This window comes from Rhipicephalus microplus, chromosome 1 (assembly GCF_043290135.1).
Source record: "Rhipicephalus microplus isolate Deutch F79 chromosome 1, USDA_Rmic, whole genome shotgun sequence".
NCBI lineage: Eukaryota > Metazoa > Arthropoda > Arachnida > Ixodida > Ixodidae > Rhipicephalus > Rhipicephalus microplus.
Window position 1 is genome coordinate 63,544,472 of NC_134700.1, and position 6,840 is coordinate 63,551,311.

Genomic DNA, 6,840 nt, shown 5'->3' on the forward strand with positions numbered 1-6,840 from the left:
AGGGGCGACTACAAAAGTCTCTTTATGGCGGAAGAGCTGTCGCAGAGCAGAAAAATATTATTCGTGAAGTGGACCTGGCAAGGAGACAAAATCTGAGCAATATTTACGGCTTGCTTAGCAGAAGTATTTGAGCCACCACGTTGATAAGAAACACGAATAAACATTTACAAGGAATATCTCGGTACTTGCACTTGCAAATGACATTTTGCCTTTCAGCAGTGGTGCCGTTGAACTACAATGAACTGAGGGTCCAAACCGAGAAAGTGTTCAAGTAGGGTTACAGATAAACAAGTAAAAGACAAGAATTTAATGTTAGGAGGCCAAACAAGAGAGCGAGAGTTCGCAACGGCACACTAGAATCCTTACAATATATATGTATTTAAGTCTAGATATTCACAGAACACACTACTCACAAAAAGGAAATTCACCAAACAATATGAATGCGCTAAAGCATTAATGGCAGACATTCTCAAATCATAAAAGGCAATTTACAACTGTCCCTAAAGTAGAAAGTGGTCAACTTTTGTATGCTGTGAGTACTAACATATTGTGCAGAAACTTCCATGATAGTAAAAAAAAAAGAAGAAAAGAAAAAAAGTTCAGAACAGATTAGGAATTTGCAAAATAGAAACAGAAAATGGTTAGCATAACATAGAGATATTAAAAAAGCAGAGCTCAATAGAGAACAAACAGGGCTAGATGACATTCTAGCTGACATTAAGAAAAAAAAAGGGTGGACCTGGGCAGGTCAAGCAATGTGATGGAAGGGCAAGTGACCAGTTAGAGAGATTGTGTGGCTACGAAAATATGGAAAAAATAACTGAGAAAGGCAGAAGGCTAGATGGGATTTGCATGCATAAGATCGAATAAGCTTGCACAGGGTTGGGAAAATGGTAGGTAACTGGGAGAAGCCTTTGTATAGCATTGGACATAAAAAAAGGCTGATATACAAGAAGAGCATGCGTTATCGAGCTGTTGGACATCGCATGTTGGTTTCAATACCAACAGGTTATTCACTCGCATCGCAGTGCTACTGCTTACATATTGTAGTTGTACTACCAACTGCTTTTCGACACGTTTCTAGCAATGTTGAAACATATCTGGAAGATTTACCAGAACCATGTACAGCCATGTCCCTGACTCTGTACAGTGCATCTGCAGCCAGGCTTAATCCTTGGTACCTTTCAGAAGTTGTGAGCTCCGACGTGGTGTGCTCAGGAGCACGCGTGACCTAATAGGCATGCTGGGCTGCTTTGAACAAGAGTGACCACGTTGAAAGGTGTGCCTGTTTAACCGTAGATGCATGGTTCCTCAGGGTGCTTTCAGCATGTGAATTCTGAGAGATGACCCGTTTCGACTGATAACACATGCCTGACTAAACACTTGTTATTGTGCCTGGTCAAGTATGATACGGTTGGCATTGCAAAACTTCTTTAGCACAAACCAGTCCAGTTCTAAACTAAAGCACATTGCATGAAGGAGGTAAAAAAATAAGCGCGCCTGCCACCACACTTTGGATTTTAAAATTTTACATATTTGCTTACACAACCAAACCAAGGCATGACTTCCCCGAAAGGCTATGTTCTACAAGAAGTGAGTGCTCTTTTTGGGGAAGTTGCACCTTCATTTGGTGATGTTACGAAAGTATGTGAAATCACAATTTGTGGCAGCAGGTGTGTTTTCTTTACCTGCTTCGTTCTATTTGCTTCAGTTTGGACCTGGAGTGGCTGGCACTGAAGAAGTTTCGCGATGCCAAGTGTTCAGCAGCCCACATCACTGAGGCAAACTGGAACCTGAAGATGAGGCATGCCCACTGTTTCATACTGAAGAAGCCTGCTCGCACGACCCGGGAAGGCCTCACTGGGCTGGGAAATGTTCACATTGCAGAAAGTGTACGCGACGTACTCAACAAAGGCCCATAATTTAGCCACGAACCTCTCTTGCTGGCTCACTAATTACTGGCATTGCACCGACGAGTTGCGGCAAAAGTCGATGTCACAGTTAGAGACTATTGCTTACAAAACAATGTCTAAGCTCTAGCAAGAACAGGGGAAAAACCCTCTTCGTCAGTAGGATACGTTGGTGGGTGTTGCCATTCTTCAAGTGCAACAATTTGTGCCAATTTCGAGTGGATAAAAGCAGTGGCTTCATAGTAATGAATGTAGATTTGTGTAACTTTCAAGGCAAGACAAGCAGTCTACATGAACTTCGTCAAGTTAAATGTCATCAAAACAAGAGTTTTGAAAAGCAAGGCAGTGGCTCTGAGTAAGGACTTGGAACTTGCACAACTAGCAGACTCTATTGCATACTGCAGCTAGCAAAAAGAACACCCTTTCTGTGTTTGCTACGGCCAAGACGCATAAGCCGGGTGTTTCATTCAGGACAATTGTGAGTGATTGAGGTATCTGGCAGAACATGATTAATCAGTTTTTAATGAAGCGGCTAGACTCAGTTGCCATGAGAGACCCGCTTTAAACTGAGAATTTCTCATGCATCATCTTCTTTCTTCAAAGAATCCTTCGATGGGTACTTCTTCTTGGTAGATGTTGAGGACTCATTTTATTCTGTCCTGCACGGTGAATTGTTTTTCTACATAAGAAGTTGCACAGACGAGAGTGGTGTGATTGCCTTCAGAAATGCCGCGGGCATGGCAGTATAAGCTTTTATGGCCCTTCTCAAGTTTTATGTTAAAAGTAGCTCGTATGTTGCTTCTGTGTTGTGCAATTTCTTATGTTTGACCGTAACTGCTTTTATTACGTTCCACCAACATTTTAATTTGTGGGAGGTTTTGCAAGTTCTTACGTATGATGATAATTTTTTTATTATTTTAAAGAAACTAACCACCGTCACATATGAGTCTATTGTTAACAATGTTCTAGCAGGCTTTCGCAGACTGAAAAAGGATTGGTGTTTACACATGAGTTGAAGACTTGTGTCTTTTTGCAGTTCTTGGCTTAGCGCATTACCTTGCATAGTCGTCCTGGCTGTTGGCTTTTTTGTCTCGGTGTGCTGAAAAATTGCTTCCATACGAGTTGACGCATTCCAAAACTTTGAAAAGGGCCATAGCTGAACAATGCCCAGAGTATGCATGTGCAGGGTCGTGCTCACAAGTTATGCAGAAGACTTTTCAAAACCGATTGGACAAGTTGTCTGTAGTTGGTTTCCTTCGCATGCTCCTTAACGCTGTAGCTGAGTTGCTCCACCAGACTATCAAGAGAGAACACCACGGCACTGGGGTAGAGCAAGAGCGCAGAACAGCGAGACCTGAGGTTGTAACGTGTATGCACCCAGCTGCACACTACCTAAAAATGGTTGCAAACAGAGATGGTGTGCCGATTCTTTTTTCTGCGTCACGAAAATCATCTCAGCTTTCTCATGTATATTATATGATGGAAGCAACAAAGGCACGCCAATCATGCACAAAATGTGTCAACGTGGTCGTTTATAAGTTTGCACTATCCTACAGCAAAAGATGAGTGTTGGCCTGGCAAGAATATTTTATTTATTTACTTTATTTATTTATTTACATACCCTAAGGACCCGGGAGGGCATTACATAGGGGGGGGATTAGGAAGATTTTCAACATGTGTAAAATACAATAAATATTCAGAAGCATCATTATATAAAGCTTAAATGGAAAAAATTGAAAAGAATAGTACACACAACAGTGGTGATAAGGATAATAAAAAACATATATATAAACTCAGCAGAAGAAAAGGTACGTTAACAAAACACAATAGGCTCCAGGTAACAAGTGTAGGCGCAAATAACACACACAAATATTCAAGTAATTCACATAAACAACACCACCGCATAACTACATTAATCGATTGGAACTTCTAAGAACACTTTTGCGTGAAACACAATATGCGTGAATGAGCATGCACAGAAACGTGAGCTTTCGTTAAAAGATAACGATGGGGCACATTTGCTGACACATTGCGATTCTCATAAGTGTGAACCGTACCTGGATAAGGTTTGGAATATTGGCAGAAGCACGGACACAACTACTCGAGAATGCATGGATGCATTCTGTATAAAATCTTGAGGTTCATTAGGTATCAGTGATACTTTGTCTTTCTGGTAGGTAGAGAACAAGTTCACGGATTGTGATTAGTTAGTATGCTCTCAATGTGAGCCTAGCTTACTCCACACATGTGTGCCTATAATTTTTGATGCAGGATATGATGAATAAACTGTCAAAACTTTGAGCTCCCCTAGACCCCTTTTGTCATTATTTGGTCATTAAAAACAGCCATATCTTTGTGGATTCTACAAGAACATGGACCGATTAGAATAGCAAAGAGTACTTCTAGCCTGACCTTTGTGTCTTAAAAATCCGTAGGGGTGAATTTCACATAGAGGAACATCGTGTCTGGGTGATGCAGACTAGGGAGACATGAGGCTATGACAAGTTACCGATATGCAATGACAAGCAGAATGAATGCAGTGATTGTGTGAACATTCAAAGCTAGAAAAAGGCTAAGAGTGACCAGTGCCTTCTGTGGCATAAGCCATGAAATAAGAAAAGCAACCACCGTCACCTCTGCCACCATCTGGAACGTAAAAGCACTACCAAAGGCTGCATTCATTGTTCTTCTGCACAGGCTTACGGCATGCAGCTCCATAAAAGTAAAGCGAGGGCACATAAATGCTTCAATGTGGTAGTGTCAGAGGGCATACTCAAATCTGTTGCAGGAAAGTTATAAAAAAAATCACTACTTTTTTACATAGTCATTTTAAAAAAACTTTAAATCGGTCTGAAGACAACATTACATTCTATAGATTATTGCTGGTGAATGGAAATTCTTCACTAAATTAGAAACTTCGTAAGATGGCTTTGCTAGATAGAGTTTTATTAGTATTTATTAGTAAAAATTACACATTGGGGAGCCATGAAAATTTTGTAAACGGGGGGTGGGTGCTGGAGACGACGTTTTGACAAGTGGACTTGTCTTTTACATGGCTCAACAAAATTTTGAGAAATTTCGTTCAATACAAGAACCATATTACTTTATCATTGTGCCTATCCCAAGAAATGAAGTTATTTATAATATAGAGGAACCGAGAAATGTAACTTGATGCTATTTAATATTGCGCACACGCACCAATGAAGACCAAAAGCTTGTATCGTGCACTGACTACTAAGCGGGGACAAATGTGCCAATCTGATAGTGAAGTAAACATCACATCCTTTTGATTAAAACATAACGAGCAGGAAGACTAGTGATAAGACCCAAAATGACATTGTACTTCCTAAAGAATGAAATGTCCTTCAATTTTGCGTGTGATACACAAACATGTGCTTGAACATATTGTAACACGGGGCAGGACTACACAGACACTAGAGAAGGGACAAATCGCTCTTGTGCCCGCATAGTGCTGTGCTGTGTTAAAATATGTTAAAGTACTGTCACCAACTGGCCCAGCTTTCAGTCCTCCTGTGTACATGTGCTTATTTGTGGACGTCCCATTATTACATACCTAGCTACCCAGTATGATGCACCTTTTCTGCATAATTTGGTAGAATAGTTTTGTATATGTAGTAAAATGTTTTTCTTGCATGCTCGTCTACTGATGCAACCAGCAGCCAAGAAGCTAGAGACCACAAGAGCGCACAGAAAGGGTTTGAGCATTCGCACGTGCGATCATACCGGTGTCACACGGGCACTTTTGATTGCAATCAGCAAGGGCGTCTGCGCCAAATCGATCCAGCGCAGCAGCGAAAGACCTGTCGATCTCGATCAGAAGTATTCGAGTGACACCAGTATTAGTCACCGCTAACTGCCCAAACTAATCGGAGCAAATACGGTGCAGCCGTCATCTAACTGCTATATAAAAGGGTACGACATAGCAAACAAGAACTCGCGTGACAGTGGTGTTGTCAGTACAGTGTGTCAGACCTTAAATTTCATTCGGAAATATGTCTGCACAGACATGATCACGCCTACGCGGGTGTAATTCAACACTACGGCTCGCATAAACCAGCCAACACTAACGTATCATCAAATGAGCAGGAAACTAAATATGTCAAACAAACCACCACACAGAACACACAAGACAGCCAGCACTGGAGCATATCACATCGACGCGGGATGTTGGTCATTCAACACTACCACTAGCTCGAAACACCCACGGCGCTCGATCTCCCCCCTTTGAAGGATTGGTCGGCCAAGAATCACTGCCACACCACCAGATTCGCAAGGAATAATGAAGTAATTCATACACACCGCCACACAACACCGAAATCAACCTTGACCAAACTAGTGGAAACGCTGACAGTCGACGTCAGCGTTTCCACTGGCGACCGCACGCTGCGCCAGAAAAGCACCTAGGGCGCGGCCACTCATATTAGTTCGCGCCATGCAAAACCCCATGCAAAGCCATAGCAAAATGTTAGGAAGCCTATAGGGAACACAGACATGCTAAGCAGCGGGGTGAACCGACAGATGATGTTGAAAGAAAATGGGAAATCTTTCTAAGCTGTAGAAAGGATGCATCCCTTCTGATCAATGAAAAGATTAGAAGAAAGGGAGCCCAGTGGCTGGCAGAAGTACATAAAAAAGATAGAAAGGCAGCTGCGAAATTTTGGAACCATCTAAACTTCCTAAGAAATGAGACGAACTTAGAGCAGAGGTTTAAAACTACAGCTCAAGGTGCTAGGCTCAAAGGGGACGAAGCTATTGAATATATAAGAAGAAGGGTGACATAAAAATTTCAACACAGAAGTGCTTTATGCACCACAATAGACAAGCATGAATCAAGTGGTGCAATGGCTCCATTTTCATAACAAGAGCGGGAAAGGGCTGAGAAAAGGGTTCCTAGTAGTACATGAACAGG